Genomic DNA, 18185 nt, shown 5'->3' on the forward strand with positions numbered 1-18185 from the left:
CAGGATCTGGGCGGGCGCCAGCGGGCGGGGGAGGCGGGGCGGGGCCTAAGTTAGCAAGGGGCGTGTCCGGGGCGGGGCGCGGAGCAGATGGTCCGATTGGGGCGGGGCCACTGCCGCCGGCCCCAAGCTCTAGCTTCCGTTTCCGCGGGAGGGAGACGCGGAGGTCTCGTGGCCTGCGTACAACGTTGGCCTTGCCTCCCCTCCACCTCCTAACCCTTCTCCCCTTCCTCACTCCCAGCTGCTCCCCGCTCACCCCTTTCCCTGATCCCGCCTCCCCATCTTCTCCCCCCTCCTCCTCTGTCTCCTCCCCCTGCCTCTCCCTCCTCCCCCTGCCTCCCAGACCCTCCTCCTCCCCTCTTCTTCTCCCCTCCTCCCCTCCCACTTCTTGTGTCCTGACCGTCGTCACTGTTAGTATTTAGTAGGAATTGCCCAACTCTAGCAGGGACTCCAGAGCTCCCGCCCCCAGCTCTGCGACCTCCTCTCCCCCCCACGGCGCCACACACACCTTCCCACGTGTGCGCACACACATGCTATTGCAGCCTCTCTCCCCGTAGAACAAGCCCAGCAGACTCCCGCCTCAGGACCTTGTACCCCTACGACTTGGAATTCTGTCCCCCCCAGATATCTGCCCGGCTCCTTCCTTCACGACTGCTCCGCCACCTTATCAGAAAGGCTCTTCCCTGCCACCCTGTGTGAAATAAAATAGCGGCCAGTTCTCCCCTCACCCCTCACCCTTATCACCGGGCCACCATCTGGCCTGTTCCACGTTCATATGTTCTTGCGTTCTGACCGTTGCCAGGCGCTAGAATGCTACGGGCAGAAGCTTCGTCTCTTGACAAAGCTTGACCGCTGCCTGGCTGGGAACGCTTGCTCACAAGGAACATTTTAGAATGAACCAGCGAGGAGCCTTCTAGGTGGGGTCCTTGTGCTAAGTGCCTGGCCCACAGCGACTCCATTCTACAGACAAGGAAACAGGCACAGAGGGTTAGGTCAACAAACCCAAGTCCCTGCTTTCTAACGAACAGGGAGACAGACGATTGGCAAGTGAACAAATGAACGATGGATTGCAGATAAGTGCTCCAAGAAAATGAAACCTGGGCGCGTGCTCCGCTGCAGCCCTCCACCCCACCTGGACTTCTTGACCCCTGATGTAGACCAGTCCCCTCAGTCTCTAGTTGGGGCCACGCAGGGATAGGAGGGCAGTGTCCCCAGCACCTGGGTAAGGCAGGCCAGTCCCTGAGGGCTCAGAATGAGGCCTTCTGAAACTCTTCTTCAACCCTGGAAGGAAGCAGCCTTCTCCCAGGCCCACCCTTAAGCAACACAGCCTGGCCTGAGTCAGTATTTATCAGGCACCTGCTGTGACTAGCCAGAGAGCCTTGCCTGGCATCGTGTTCCCCTTGGGAGACCCGACATTGTCCAGGGTAACGGGAGCAGGGACCCAACCCCTGACCTAGATCAAGATGGCTGGGGCAAAGGTGGCTAGATCAGGCGGCTGTGGTGTCAGATGAGGACAGGTTCCAAGAAGTCCATGCTGCAGGATTTCCTACCCTAGAGTCCTGGGGAAAGTGGCTTGGCCTGTTCTGTGCCTCAGTTTGTTCACCTGTCAAATGGGGATAATAAGAGACTCTCTCCAAGGGCTATTGCGAGGATTAAATGAGTTGGGAAGATGTGACAGTGCGTAGAACAGTGCCCCAAGGTGAGAGCACCATGAAGCTAGCTGTTCTTGTTGCTGCCCTGAGGTCCTAACTGACCTGGCTTCTGCTCACCTTTCTGCCCCCATCTCCCAACCTCTCCCCCTTGTTCTCTCTACCCCAGGCTTCTGGGCCTTCTTTCTGTTCCTTAAACAGCCCCAGCTTTTTCCAGCCACAGGGTCTTTGCACTTGCTGTTCCATCTGCCTAGAATACACTTCCCCAGACCTGCCGCCTTCTCCTCCTGCAGGTCTCACTTCAAAGCCTGCTCCTTAGAGAAGCCTTCCCTGTGTAATCCGTCCAAAATGAAAGTCCCAACCCACCAGTCACTCTCTATCAAATCACCCCATTTTATCTAAAATTGTCTTATTCGTTTATCTGTTTACTTCTTTCTCCCTCCAGCCCCCAAGAGAGAGAAGCCGGTCTGTTTTTGCGAATGGATGTATCCCCAGCACCTGGAACAATGCCTGGCAACTAGTACATACTGAATAAAGGCTTGAAATAATTCATCTTTAATTAATCAACTCATTCATTAATTAATATAATTTCATTGAATTCCTTAAGGCCTTCAGCGGCCATCAGCTGTGGGGATTGTTTTATGTTTGCTGACTTTTGTAGTTCTTGGGAATTAACTAATTAACTAAAATCTGGGGTCTGTGCTCGCCCTGACGCCACCCCCTTCTTTGATACCCAGCTTCCCTCGGCAAGGACTGGCTCGCCTTGACCATCTCACCCAATCTAACTTTCAAGTCTTCAAGGTCCAAATGTACGTGATGCTTACCCAAGAGAGCCCCCAAGGCCACGGCAAGAGTGTTCTCATGTCACGCCACACTGTCACTTGACAAGAGAGAAAGCAGAGATGAAAGGATGTCTGAGACACGTGACCAGCCGTGACCTCGCTGTGGGGAGTCACATCCACTGGGGGAGTAGGGGGCGGTGACCTAAGAAGCCAGAGAAAAGACTTCGTCATGTTTCAGAGAGAGGCTTTGCCAGGACGAGGCAAGACAGTGATGCAGAAGGAAAAGAAAGATTAATGATAGTAAAATATTATCAACGTGCATGTCAGAGAGATCCTGTAAACGCCAAGTCAGATGACGTTCCTCCTCAGCTCTAAACCCTCCCACGATCGAAAGACAGTTAGTGGGAGTGTTGGCAAGGAGGTGGAGAAATTGGGACCCTCATACACTGCTGGTGGGGTTGTAAAATGGCACGGCCACTGTGGAGAACAGTCTGGAAACAGCTCCTCGAAAGACTAAACACAGAGTTGCCATAAGTCCCCGCAGTTCCCCTCCTGGGTATACATGAGAGAAATGAAAACTGTGTCCGCACAAAAATTTATACACGACAGCACTCTTCACGGTAGCCGAAAGGTGGAAGCAACCCAAATATCCCCCACTGAAACATGGATAAATAAAGCATGGAATATCCCACAATGGAATGTTATTTAATATTAAAAAATGAAGTACTGCTCCATGCTGCAACACGGATGACTTTGAAAACGTTACCCTAAGTGAAAGAGGCAGTTACAAAAGACCACATACAGGATGATTCAATTTCCATGAAATGTCCAGAACAGGCAAATCCATAGAGACAGAAAACAGGTTAGTGTTTGCCTAGGCTGGGGGTCAGAAAGAATCGGGAGTGACTGCTAAGGGCTCTTTTCAGGGTGACGGAATGTTCTAAGATCGATTGTGGGGATGGTTGTACAGCTCTGTGAATAGACTAAAACCCATTGAATTGTACATTTTACATGAGTGGGTTGTATGCTATATGAAGTATAGCATATTTCCTGTGGTTCCCACCTCACTCAGAGTAAAAGCCCAAGTCCTCACCACAGCCCACTCTGTGAGCTCTGTGGGCCACCCTCATCTCCCTGACCTCACATCCCCCTCTCCCCCAGCCCACTGTGCTCCACCTCCTGGCTGTTCCTCAAACCTGCTGCCTTGCCCCTGCCTCAGGGCCTTTGCACTTACTGGTCCCTCTGCTGGACCACTCTTCTCTCAAACCTCCATGTGGTCACCTTCCCTTCCTTCAAGTCCTTCTTTACATGTCATCTTCTCAGCAAAGACTTCCTTCCTATCAACTTTCTCAAATTACAACCACACCCACAATCCCCCCATCTCCCAGCCCTGCTTTATTTTTCTCCATTATGCTTACCACCATCCAACTCTACATTATTCCTGTATTTTCTTGTTTTATTGGTTCTCTTGCTCCTCTGGAATGAAAAAGTCTCCACAAGGGCAGGAATCTGTCTATTTGTTCATTGCTGTATCCCCATCTCCTAGAACAGTGCCTGGAACACGGTAGGTCCTTAATCAATAGGCATTGATAAACAACAGCTATAAGAGCCCAATGGTTAAGAACCTGCAGCCAGGTTACATAGCTGTGTGGCCTTGGGCAAGTTGCTTAACTTCTCTGTGCCCTGGCTTCTTCCTTATCTGTGCAGTAGAGAGAATCTCAACAGTGCCCACCTCCTGGCATAGTCATGGGATTATATGAGCTAATCCTGGTTACACACTTATCGAGGTGCCATCCTTATATGGGATCATTACTGAGTGCAGGCTGCCACACGTGGTCTGCCCCACCTCAGCCCAATAATAATAGAAGAATTATTATTACCACCTGGAGCAATGCATGAGCGGTATTGCATGGAAGCTGAATGGCTCGACTCAGAAGAGTCGTAGCTGGTTAGTGGCAGAGCAGGGATGGAACCAAGTCACTTGGCTCCAGAGCCCAGATGAATCATTACTCTCTTTGCTGAAGAAAAAGTGGAGAGAGGGAAAAGAGGAAGTATTTGGGGAGAGTGAGAGAAAGCACAGGGAAAAAAGAAAAAGCCAACGAGGAAGAGGAAGCAATCGCGTTTGGCCACATCTGCCACCTAGGTCGCCACTGGGTGAAGACAGACCCAGAGCTCACATTCGCTGCTTTTATTCATTCAGCCGATATTGACCTATTATATGCCAGGCACTCTGCTAGGTGCTGGGGACCCAGCAGTGAACCTACAAAGCCTTGCTGATCTTCTATTCCAGCAGACAAGCAAGATCAATAAATGGTAAACATAATCATTGGTAAAGTTTATAACATGCCAGGGCTGCGCTGCCCTATATGGTAGCCACTGACCACGCACGGCGACAAGACACTCGAAATGATGTTCACGTGAGAGCTGCTGTGTCCTACACATGCCAGGTTTCAAGGACTTACTGTGAAATAAAGATCATAAAATATCTCAATATTTTTATGTTGATTACACGTTGAAATGACAACATTGGGATATGTTGGGCTAATTAAAAATATACTATTGAGATTAATTTCTCCTGTTTCTTTTTACTTTTTAAAATGTAGCTACTGGAATTCCCTGGTGGTCCAGTGGTTAGGACTCCACACTTTCACTGCCGAGGGTGCGGGTTCGATCGCTGGTTGGGGAACTAAGATACCACAAGCCAAAAAATAAATAAAATGCTGCCGCTAAAAATTTTTTTTAATTGCACATGTGGCTCCCATTGCATTTCTGTTGGACTGCGCTGTGTTAGAGGTTGATACATGATTTAGCAGGAAAAATAAGAGAACAGGGTAAGTGCCCCCAGTGAGCAGGGTTGCAATTTAAATGGGGTGGTTGGGGGAGGGCCTCTGTGAGAGGATGACATTTGAGCAAAGACTTAAAGTAAGTGCAGGAATGAGCCACGTAGATATCTGGGGAAGGTCTTTCCAGGCCCAGGCAACAAGTCAGTGCAAAGGTCCTGAGGCAGGAGTGTGCCTGGATAGATGTTCGTTAAGATGCTATACTATCTCATTGATGCAAATGACTTCTTAGGAACTGTTTTTCTTCAGTAGGTGAAAATGACTCCTGCAATTTTTTTTTTTTTTACAATCCTTTTTTTTTTTTTTTTTTTTTGGCTGTGCCAGGCGGCTTGCTTGCAGGATCCTAGTTCCCCAACCAAGGATTGAACCCATGCCCCCTGCAGTGGAAGCACGGAGTCCTAACCACTGGACTGCCAGGGAATTCCCAGGACACTTTTTTAGAATTTAGGAAAGTAGATTTTATTTGACACAGAGTACAATAGGGCTGCAGGAAGAGCAAACTGAAAAGACAAAGCAGGAGAGACACAGTTCTATTGAACAATTAAGTAACAGGAGGGCAAGTCATTAAACGAAGAACAAAACAGTTGAGCTTGATCAAAGAATGCTCTTTTTTCTAATGCCCACACTTGTGGAATTCCCGCTCTCTGTTGTCCAGCGGACACACCTACTGTGTTTTGAGGCAGCAGGAGATGCAGGGGAAGTGCTTAAACTCCCCCATGCAACGGCACATCTTCAGAAATAGCAGACACCTGGTTAGCTTGACATTCTATGCAAAGATTCATAACGTGGCTCCTGCAGATGGCACAGTGACCAACCACACTATCCCAGGCTCAGAGGGCTATACCACATTCCCCCCTTTTCACGTCAAAGCGCTTCTTGCCTGCACTGATGCTGGTGCCACCCCAGGTGTCCACATCCATCACCGCCGCCATTTTGGAAACACACAGACCCTTGCAGCTGTGTGAATATTAATATTGGTGGAGGTCTCCAGAGTCTCAGCACCACCACCACACCCCCTAGGAGACTCAGCCAAGCCCCTACAAAACGCTGACTTCCTGCAGAATCATCCACCACCTTGGGAGTCTCCAGACGTCTTCCTTCGTTGAAAGCTGCCAGTTGAACTTCACCTTTGCCCCCGCCTCCCAGGACTTGAGACATGTATGTCTCTCTGGCAAGAGCTAAGTCTCCAACACAAAACCACCTCCCAGATCAAAGGTGTAAGTGTGTGGGAGGGTTCAGCTGGCAACCAGGAGCTAATAACTCTGCTCTGGGTCTGCCGGATCACAGGAGAAAAGCCTCTGCCTGCTCCCACAGCCCAGACGGCTGGAGACGTGAGGATGGTTCCACTCCCAGGACCCAGGAGGCTCCTCTGAGGTCGCCTGGCCCTGCCGGACCTGCAGGGATGAACATGCGTCCATCCATTCACAGAGCGGATGTTCACCCAGCACCCACTCTGTGCCAGGCCTACTGTGTGCTAGGGGCAGGGGATAGAATAGCGAACGAGGCAGACAGGTCCCCTCTGTCCTGGCCTCACGTTTTAGCAGGGGAGAGAGATTTTAAAACAAAACAAAACACACCTTAGCAAATAAATAAGGATGTTCTATGATGCTAAAGTGCCAATGAGAGAAACAGATGAGGTAACACCACAGAGAAATGAGGGGGTGGAGGGGTGAGACCAGAAGGGTGAGACCGGGGAGGACATTCTGGCAAAATACCCAGTAAGTGCAAAGGCCCTGCGGCAAGAAGATGTCCCATCTGTTCAAGGAACAGATAAGCAGAGACGGCGGCATGAAGGGAAGGCCCCTCAGATAGCATGACCGCCCAGTTTATATCTCTTGTCCCAATATGATTATAGCTAGCACCCTCCTCCTTTTACCCTCAAAGTTTGTGCAATAAATTAATTGTTAGGTTTTTCTTAGGCCATGGTAAAGAATTCCAATTTTAGCCGTGGAGATCTCATAGCAGAAGAGTAACCTAAATCAGAGTGATCTGATTTAGGTTTTAAAATACCTTTCAGGGACTTCCCTGGCGGTCCAGTGGTTGGGACTCTGCGCTTTCACTGCCGGGGCCCAGGTTCAATCACTAGTCGGGGAACTAAGATCCCACAAGCTGCGCGGCACGGCCAAAAAATAAAAACTAAAAAGAATACATGGGACTTCTCTGGCGGTCCAGTGGTTAAGACCCCACGCTTCCACTGCAGGGGGCGCGGGTTCGAGCCCTGGTCGGGGAACTAAGATCCCACGTGCTGCGCGGTGCGACCAAAGAAACAAATCTTTCAATGATTGCTAATTTTGAAGGGGTGATAAGTGTTACGTGAAGCATTTTCGAGGTGCGTACTGCAGGATGTAAGGGAGAAAGGCCATCGTGACTGAGAGTAGCTTCAAAATAATTCACTAGGGGCTTCCCTGGTGGCGCAGTGGTTGAGAGTCTGCCTGCCGATGCAGGAGACACGAGTTCGAGCCCTGGTCTGGGAAGATCCCACATGCCGCGGAGCAACTGGGCCCGTGAGCCACAACTACTGAGCCTGCGCGTCTGGAGCCTGTGCTCCGCAACAAGAGAGGCCGCGATAGTGAGAGGCCCGCGCACCGCGACGAAGAGTGGCCCCCGCGCGCCGCAACTGGAGAAAGCCCACGCACAGAAACGAAGGCCCAACACAGCCATAAATTAATTAATTAATTAATTAATTTAAAAAATAATAATAATTCACTAAAAGAGAAAGTGAAAAGGATGGATGAAGCAGCTGTAACAAAAAAACTTGATAGGTGTTGAATCTGAAAAATAGGTCCATGGAGGTTCATGGTACGATTTTCTCTACTTTTGTGTCTGTTCCTACTATAGACTGAATGTTTGTGCCTCCCACACACACAGCATGCACACAAAAAATTCATATGTTAAATCTTAACCCGCAGCATGATGGTATTTGGAGATGGGGGGGGGTCTCTGGGTGGTGACTAGGTCATGAGGTTGGAGCCATTTTGAATGAAATTCGTGCTCGTATAAAGGAAACCCCAGAGAGCTCCCTCACCCCTTCAGCCACATGAGAATACAGGGAACCTATAACCGTCTATGAACCAGGAAGTGGGCTGTCACCAGACACAGAATCTGCCAGCCCCTTGGTGTTGGACTTCGAGCCTCCAGAACCATGAGAAAAAAAAATATCTGTTGTTTATAAGCCACCCAATCTGCGGTATTCTGTTACAGCAGACACAGCGAACTAAGACAATTTCCCTTTTTTTTTTTTTTAAAGAATAAAAATACATCTCCCTGACTGCTGCTTGAGGGTCAAGAGTAAAAAGTGTGGCTCAGCTAGGATGAGAATGAGGTGGCCCTGAGCAGCCTGGGTTGTAGTGACTTGGGTTGGGGAAGCCAGGGAGACCTGGACGGATGGAAGGTGTATTTGGGACGGATGGATCGGGGGTGAGGGGTAAAGGCAGGGAAGAAATCTGTGTCATATCAGGAAGGGCTCAGTCATTCAACACATATTCATTGAGCATCTACCCTGTGCCAGACACAGCGCTGCTCTGAGGGATCCAGTGGTGGGCTCAGCAGCCATGGTCCCCGCCGTCTTGGAGCTCACAGTACTGAAGGAGGACTGACAATAAATAACCACAGAGGTCTAGAGTTACAGACTGCACAACAAAGGAAAAAGAGAGAGTTCTCGCCAAGCTTGAGAGTGGGAGGTCCTATGCCAGGATATTGTCCTGTCCCTCAAGAACCACCTTCTGCTTCTCCATCTTGATGTCTTCCCTAAGAAGGTGGCCCTCAGAAACCAGGTAAGCAGCCTCCCATGTCCTCTGGTTTCTAGCTGGCTCTGGCCACTGGGAGGTAGGAGATCTGAAGAAGTTGAGTGAGGGGAAATGAGATGTTCTCCAGCCTCCTCCGGTGGTGTGTTCTTAGTAAAGATACCGTTCATCCTCCTTTGCTACTCCTCTTACTGAGAATACATTTTCCTTCCCTCAGAATCTGGGCTGACACTGTGACCTCTGTCAACCACAGGTTGACTGTGGCAGAAGTGAACCTGGGTAGCCTCCAAGAGTGGACCTTAATCCATCAGCAGCTCCGCTTTCACCTCCTAAAACACTCCTTCCTGAACTCAGCCGCCATGTTGTGAGGAAGCCCAAGCAGCTGTGTGGAGAAGCCACGTGAGTGAGGACCATGCCCTCAGCTACCAGCCCAGCTGAGCTCCCAGCTGGCAGCCAGCATCTGTGGCCCTGCCAGGTATCCTGGCATTCCAGAACTATTCAAGCCAGAAGATGATAAGAAATACTAAATTTTTGTTGTTTTAAGTCACTACCTTTTGGGGTGTTTTTTTTTTTAGCAGCAACAGATAACAGAAACGCTCAGGCTGGCCACGACCCTTTCCAAGTAAGGCAGCGCCTCTCCTTCCAGGTTCCAAGGTCATTCCCTCCCCTCCAACCTTCAGCCCTAGGAGTGAGAACAGCTTCACGACTCCTTTTGTTTTCCTCACACATTTAAAACAGTCCCTGTATTAAACCCTCTCCAAAATCTCCCAGTTTTAGTGCACTGTCCCCTTCCTGCTTGAACCCTGACAGATATGAGAACTGATTCTGTGGTGAGAAAGGAATTAATTAGAGAAGAGGAAGAGAATCCTAGAGACAGCGTTCTGGGGCAAAAGCCTGGAGGTAAGAAAGAATAGTCATTAAAAACAGCAAGTCTGGAGCCAGATAATCCAGGTTCAAATCTCGGCTCACATGTGGGCATGATACTTCTCTGGACTTCAATTGCCCCATCTGTAAAATGGGGCTAATAATACCTATTTCAGAGGGCTGTGGTGTGAATCAAGTGAGCTCCTATCTGTGAAGCCCTTAGAACCTTAGCGTGTTTATTTAATAAAACAAACAAACTGGAAGATCTCAGGTTGGTAGAGGGGAGAGGTGAGAACGTGAGATGTGAGGTCAAAAAGTAAGCAAAGGTGGGACTTCCCTGGTGGTCCAGTGGTTAAGACTCCTGGCTTCCACTGCAAGGGGGCGCGGGTTCAATCCCTGGTCGGGGAACTAAGATCCCACATGCCGTGCGGTGAGGCCCCCCAAAAGAAGCGGAGGTGAGGCCCTCCTCGTCCACCCATATGTCAATTCAGAAAGCCTCCACTGGCTGGCGCAGATGGGGGCAGGTCCCTCAATCATTCATTCATTCATTCATTCCACAAACCATGGCATGCACTGGGCCCTGCTGTGAAGACAGGCAAGGTCTTTGCCCTCGTGGTGCTTTCATAGCAGTGGAGGGGACAGACATAAGCAATCAGGCTGGGTAAAATTAGAGTGCCATGAAAATAAAACAAGAAGACGTCATAGGGAGAGTTACTTGAGATGGGCCGGCCAGGGGAGGCCTCTCTGAGGAGGTGGCATCGGAGCCAGACTTTGAGGGAGAACGTGGGGACCTGTGAAAAGTGCTTAGAGCAGTGAGCAGAGCACGTGCCAAGGTCCTGGGGTGAGCACAGGCTGAACACATCAGAAGATCCACAGGACGCTAGGGAGGCTGCATCTCAGGGAGTGGCAGGGGGAGAAGTGGGGGACCTGGACCAGCGCCAGAGCTGCAGGGCCTTGTGGGCCCCGGGGAGGGGTCTGGGCTTTATGCCTGGGCAACGGAAAGCCAGTGCAGGATTTAAGCAGGAAGTAACTCTATCCTATTTGCTTTGGAAAAGGTTCATTCTTTGACCTCTGTAATACACCCTCCCTGAAGCAGATTCCTTGCCCTGGGAGCATTTTTCTCAGGTGCAGGTGGCATTATAGACTCAGTGGTGTGAGAATAATATCTTTGGCCCCACTGGTCTGGGACCTGTGTGAGACCGTGTCCCCCTTGCTCACAGGAAACTCTCAGTAAACACAGTTAAACAAAGAACCCTGTGAGTGAGCATACTGTGGTCCCTCTCGGCACCACCCCATCTCTGTCCAAACGGGAGTTTCTGCTGCTGGCAGCCGTGTGCAGAATGCTGTTGCCATCCATTTCTTGCCAAAGAATATTTTTGGAACCTGCTTGGACCTGGGTTTCAGCCACCTCCGGCACACACCTCAACCCGGTGCCCAGAGACAGTGTCCCCACGCAGGAAAGAAAACGGCAACTTTGCTGTTCTACAGTCGAGTGAATTTTTTTAAAGGGCAAAGGCCTTTTCTATCCTAAAGGATTCTTTGTACCAACGTTGGCCTCAGCAACACTCCTGCCTGGCGGCACAGCGGCCGTCCTCTTGCTCTGATGCTGTGGGATGTGTCCCCAGGCGTCGGCAGGCCCCAGGCAGACGAGGTGGGTGTTGTAAAGGAAGGGGCCGTGACAGGAGCTGCAGTTTTCTGGGCAGGAGAGAAAATGTTCTGGCAGGAAAAACAGCAAAACAGATGGGGACCTGCTGCAGACAGAGCTGTTTAGTTAGACTGAAGCACGAACACTTGGCTTTCATTGAAAAAAGCCAGTGTACAGCAGGCCACACACGGTGAGAGTAGTTCTCTTGAGTTAGGAAGGGAAGCCTGAAAAACTCCGCTCAGATTTCAACAAACCAGCGCTAGTACACTTTGGACCTGAAAACAAAAGCCCTAAGAAATTGAGAAAAAGAGAGAGAAAAAGTTGGACTGTGGGGCTTTTGTGTGCTTTTAGATACTTCCCTGAAGGCTGCTGGCATAATCATGCCACCTTCACATTCCACATTTCAGTTCCTTGAACAAAGTTCACTCCCACCCCAGGGCCTTTGCACCTGCTGTGCCCTCTGCCTGGAATCTTTCCCCTGCCCCTCTTCACATAGTTGGCTCTTCATTCAGTTCTCTGCTCAAATGTCACCTTCCCAGAGAAGCCCCACCCTCCCTCACTCTCCAGCAAATCACTCTATTTACCTTCTTGAACGTTGTCTGAAATTATTCTGTTGGTTTATTCGTGGACTTGCTTTTGTGTCTGTCTCCACCCGCTGGAATGCAGCTCTACGACAGCAGGGACCTCTCTCATGCTCTCCAGTACCCAGAACCATCCTGACACACAGAAGACACTCAGTGAGCATTCACTGCATAAGTAAATCAATAAAGCTGTTGACTGTGGCTGCTGGCTACTTGCCAGAGGGTTTCACATCTGCAGCCATTGAGATGCTTTTGGCTGAAAGTACTAGAAAGCACCAACCTGAGCCGTTTAACAATGAAGACATTTATTATTTCCACAAAAGGGGGGAGTCCTGAGATGGAGCAGCTTCGGGGTTCTCAGTTTCCGTGGTCAAGGATGGACATCATTGAGCACCGACGTTCTTTCTGTCTTCCTGCCCCAGCATCTGCTGCAATGCAAGACGGCAGCCATCAACCCGGAAGTCCCCCAGCACACCACCCCCGTGTCTTATTGGCCAGAATTTGGTCACGTGTCCACTTCTCAGCCAATCATAGTGAGGGAATGGTGTCAACCTCAAACTTAGCTGACCTTTAGAATCCTGGGGGGCTTCGAAGTCAGAGCTCATGCCCCATCCTCGGAGATTTTCGGGGTCCGGGGTCCAGGACTGGGGTTGGTGTTTTTAACTCCCCGTGTGACCCCCACGTGCAACAGGGGCTCAGAGCCATTCATCTCGGGCTGTGGTTCTCCGTTCTGAGAGATGGGAACAGGATCGAAATGCAGATTCTTGGTCCTTACCCCAGACCTGCTGAATCAGACACTCTAGGGTGAGGCCCAGTGATCTGTGTCTTCACAAGCCCTCCAGGGGATCAGAACTCCTGGGGACTGCGAGAAGGGAGGAGAAGAATCTTCCAGAAGAACAAATGCTTTGAATGCAGCCTGTGGTTGGGAGGGAGGGACTCCCACACTGACGGGTCCCCCAGCTCCTCTACCCGGAGACAGGCCCATGGTCTCCCATTCCATCCTTTCCTTTGAGGCCGCTGAGATCTGCAGCAGCTTCAGATGTCCCCGGGCTCTCTGACCTTGATTTTGATTTTGGCCCTCAAGTGTGGCCTGAATTGAAGTCAGTGCAATCAGCTGGGGGCTCCATGGGCGACGGGCATCTTCTCTTCCAGCTCCTCTCTCCCCAGACCTGCCCCGCGGGGAAGGGAGACAGGTTCTCAGGCGGGAAGGAGTTTATTTCAGCAAGGTGTTTACCGGTCCTGAGATACTGGAATCAAGTTCCTGAAACTCTACCCTAAGGAACTCATTCAGAGAGGAGCAAGACACCAGTGTCAGTCCAGGCTTTGTTATTGATGTAACAGCATTTGAGTCGTTTCTCCTCTTCGTTCTGTTTTCTCTCCCTCCTACCCCCAGCTAACCATTAAGATTTCTCTTGTCTTGATATTTCTCAAATCCTTTTATTTCTCTCCATCTGTAGTGGGTAGAATTGTGTCCCCCAAAAAAGATATGTTCCAGTCTTAACCCCCAGGACCTGTGAGTGTGACCTTATTTGGAAATAGGGTCTTTGCGGATGTGATCACGTGAAGATGAAGTCATCCAGGATTGGGGTGGGCCCTAAATCCAATGACTGGTGTCCTTATAAGAGGAGGGGACACAGGGGAGGCTGGAGTGACGGGTCTACAAGCCAAGGAATGCCGGCCGCCACCAGAACTGGAAAAAGCAAGGAAGCTTCCTCCGGTAGAGGCTTTGGAGAGCACGCGACACCTTGCTTTCCAAGTTCTGGCCCCCAGAGCTCTGAGAAATACATTTCTGCTGTTTGAAGCCGCCCAGTTTGTGGTACTTTGTTATGGCAGCCCTAGCAAATGAATGCACCATTTCCACCGCCTTGGTTAGACCCGTGGTTCTCACACCTGAGGCACTTCAGAATCACCTGGTGGGATGGGGGTAGGGGGGACCCAAAGAGCTGCCCACCCCCAACCAGGGGGCCTGATTCAGTAGGTCTGGATGGGCTTATAATTTTGCATTTCTAGCGAGTTCCCAGGAGACACTGATGCTGCTATTTTGGAGATCACACTTTAAGAATCACTGAAACACCATCATCCTGCCTGGTCAACAGACCCATCCCCCAACTGGCCTAAACTGTCTTCTCCATCCTCCACCCGCAAGCAGGCAGAGCCTCTTAAAACTCACCTTGGAAACTGTCTGTCCCAGATTTAAAACCTCCAGGAGGGGCTCCCCTGGTGGTGCAGTGGTTGAGAATCTGCCTGCCAATGCAGGGGACACGGGTTCGGGCCCTGGTCTGGGAAGATCCCACATGCCGCGGAGCAGCTGGACCCGTGAGCCACAATTACTGAGCCTGCGCGTCTGGAGCCTGTGCTCCACAGCAAGAGAGGCCGCGATAGTGAGAGGCCCGCGCACCGCGATGAAGAGTGGCCCCTACTTGCCGCAACTAGAGAAAGCCCTCACACAGAAATGAAGACCCAACACAGCCATAAATAAATAAATAAATAAATAAAAACTAGTAAATTGGCCACATAAGATCTTTAAAAAAACAAAAACAAAACAAAACAAAACAAAAAAACCTCCAGGAGCTTCTCAGGACCTGCACGACAAAGTCTGAACACCTTCACAAGCCACCCTTACTGCCTGGTCTCAGCTGTGGGCACTCGGAACTGACACCTCCACCCTGCTGCAGGGCACAAGAAGAAATAGAGGAAGAATCGCTTTCAAGCACTGCTTTTCTTTGACTTTATCAAATAATTTTCAATAGATATTGTATTAGTCTCCTTGAGCTGCTGTAATAAAGTACCACAAACGGGGTGGCTTAAAATACAGAGATGTATTCTCTGATAATTCTGGGGGCTAAAATCTGGAATCAGGGTGTGGGCAGGGTCACGCTCCCTCTGAAGGCTCTTAGGGGAGGATCCTTCCTTTCCTCTTCCAGCTTCTGGTGGTTGCTGGCTTCCTTGGTGTTCCTTGACTTGTAGACACATCTCGTCACGTGGCCATCTTCTCCCTGTGTGTCTTCAGAGGCCCTGAACAGAACACCCAGCTAAGCTGTAACCAGATCGCTGACCCACAGACCCATTAAAAGGCGTCTCGGGCTTCCCTGGTGGCGCAGTGGTTAGGAATCTGCCTGCCAATGCAGGGGAGCCGGGTTCGAGCCCTGGTCCGGGAAGATCCCACATGCCGCGGAGCCACTAAGCCCGTGTGCCACAACTACTGAGCCTGCGCTCTAGAGCCCGTGAGCCGCAACTACTGAAGCCTGCGCGCGCCAAGAGCCCGTGCTCCGCAACAAGAGAAGCCACCGCAATGAGAAGCCCGCGCACCGCAAGGAAGAGTAGCCCCCGCTCGCCACAACTAGAGAAAGCCCGCGCGCAGCAACGAAGACCCAATGCAGCCCAAAATAAAAATAATAAATAAATAAAATTAAATTAAAAAAAAAAAAAAAAGGCGTCTCACCAGTCATCTTGGATTAGGGGCCCGCCCTATTCCAATATGACTTCATCTTCACTAATCTGCAATGACCCTATTTCCAAACAAGGTCACGTTCTGAGGGGATTAGGGCTTCCGTGTACCTTTTTGGAGGACACAGTTCAACCATAACAGATATTGATCATAATAAGAGCTGACATTAGGACTTCCCTGGTGGTCCAGTGGGTAAGACTCCACACCCCCAATGCAGGGGGCCCAGGTTCAATCCCTGGTTGGGGAACTAGATCCCTTATGCATGCCACAACTAAGAAGTCCGCATGCCACAACTAAGAAGTCCGCATGGCGCGATGAAGATCCCACGTGCCGCAACTAAGACCTGGCACAGCCAAAATAAGTAAATAAATAAATATTTTTAAAAAATAATAGCTGACATTCAGGGACCCTGAACTGTGCCAGGCAATGTTCTGAATGCTTTATATCTTTGCTCACTGAATCCTCACGCTGACCCTCTGAAGTCAGAACCCGTAATATCCCTACTTTCCAGATGAGGAAACTGAGGCACAGAGCAGTGAAGTGACCTGTCCAAGGTCACACAACCAGACAGTGACCAAGCCTGAATCTGAACCCAGGTCTTCAGATTTCAGAGCCTAAGAGCTACAAAATTCAAGAGAAACAGAAAGGCCTAGTTGATGAAGTCAGGCCCCTCCCTCGCCTGTCCCGCAGCCGCCTGTTCCACTTGTACAATTCTGAAACGATTTTGTATTTAATATTTTTTAAATGCATCCAAGTGGCCAGCGTGAGAAGATCATCAGAAAGCTGTTAGAGGACTTCCCTGGTGGTCCAGTGGTTAAAACTCCGGGCTTCCACTGTAGCAGGCACGGGTTCAATCCCTGGTCGGAGAAGTTCCTCATGCCATGAGGTGAGGCCAAAAAAATAAACAAGCAAGCAAGCAAGCTGTTAGACTTGCTTTACCCACTTTACTGCTGAGCCATGTGGTTATTTTGAATCACTTCTTTGGGAGAGGGCACCATAATTTTTTTCAGAGTTGAAAACCTCCAAAAGCTCCACTGCAGACTCCAACAGCAGAGGTCTGCCCAGCAGGCATTCCTCGGGCCCTCCTCCCCAGCTCACAGAGCCCTGACTGTGCTTGGCCAGCAGAGTTTGCAAAGCCCTCCTCAGGCCTAGGACCTGGCATCCTTATGATATTATATGTTATCGTTATAATGCCAAGGTAAAAACAACAGAAGTTGGTTTTTTTTTGTATTGGAGTACAGTTAATTAACAATGTTGTGTTAGTTTCAGGTGTACAGCAAAGTGATTCAGTTATACATATACATGTATCTATTCTTTTTCAAATTCTTTTCCCATTTAGGTTATTACAGAGTATTGAGTAGAGTTCCCTGTGCTATACAGTAGATCCTTGTTGGTTATCTATTTTAAATATAGCAGTGTGCATATGTCAATCCCAAACTTCCAATTTATCCCTCCCTGCTAAAAACAACGGAAGTTTTAAAACACACACACACAGTTTGCATCTCTCTCTATATTTGTGTGTATATATGAAAAAACAAGGCAATGTTGAAGACAGATTTTGGAGGATGGTGAGGAAAAATAGGGTGGGGGGACCATACAAAGTCAGATCTCAGTCATTGCCAAAGTCTTGGCTTTTATTTTGGATGATGGATTACTTTAAAATAACAAGGGGAATTCCCTGGCGGTCCACTGGTTAGGACTCTGTGCTTCCACTGCAGGGGGCACAGGTTCAAGCCCTGGTGGGAGAACTAAAATCCTGCATGCTGTGCGGTACGGCCCAAAATTTTTTTTTTTCGTTAACCAATTAACATTTTTTCCCCTGCCCCCTTTTTGGCCGCATCACATGATATGCAGGGTCTTAGTTCCCCAGCCAGGGATCGAACCGGGGCCCCCCACAGTAGAAGGGCAGAGTCTTAACCACTGGATCACCAGGGAAGTCCCTTAATTTCCTCTTAAAAAAAATAATGTTAGGGCTTCCCTGGTGGCGCAGTGGTTGAGAATCTGCCTGCCAATGCAGGGGACACGTGTTCGAGCCCTGGTCTGGGAAGATCCCACATGCTGCGGAGCAGCTAGGCCCGTGAGCCACAACTACTGAGCCTGCGCGTCTGGAGCCTGTGCTCCGCAACAAGAGAGGCCGTGATAGTGAGAGGCCCCCGCTTGCCGCAACTAGAGAGAGCCCTCGTGCAGAAACGAAGACCCAACACAGCCAAAAATAAATTTAAAAAAAACAAAAAAAACCAAAACGGTGTGCTCCTATTAAAAATAATAATTTTATTGAGTCACACACCATAAAGTTCAGCCTTTGAAAGCGTACGATTCCGTGGGTTTTAGTACATTCATAATGTTGTACAACTCTCACCATCATCTAATTCCAGAACATTTTTATCTCCCCCAAAAGAAACCCCATACTCTTTAAAAAAGTCACTCCCTGCTCCCCCTCCCCCAGCCCCTGACAACCACTAATCTGCTTTCTGTCTCTGTGGATTTGCTTATTCGCACAGTTCATATAGATGGAATCCAACTGTTAAAAAGAACATAAGCAGGACTTGAATGGACCAAATGATGAGATTGTGGTGTGAACCACGGATTACAGTTCATTCAATTCTGTGCTCTGACAGCCAACGGGAAAAGCCAGA

The sequence above is a fragment of the Balaenoptera physalus genome, assembly GCF_965194825.1.
Source record: "Balaenoptera physalus genome assembly, chromosome: 12".
Lineage (NCBI taxonomy): Eukaryota > Metazoa > Chordata > Mammalia > Artiodactyla > Balaenopteridae > Balaenoptera > Balaenoptera physalus.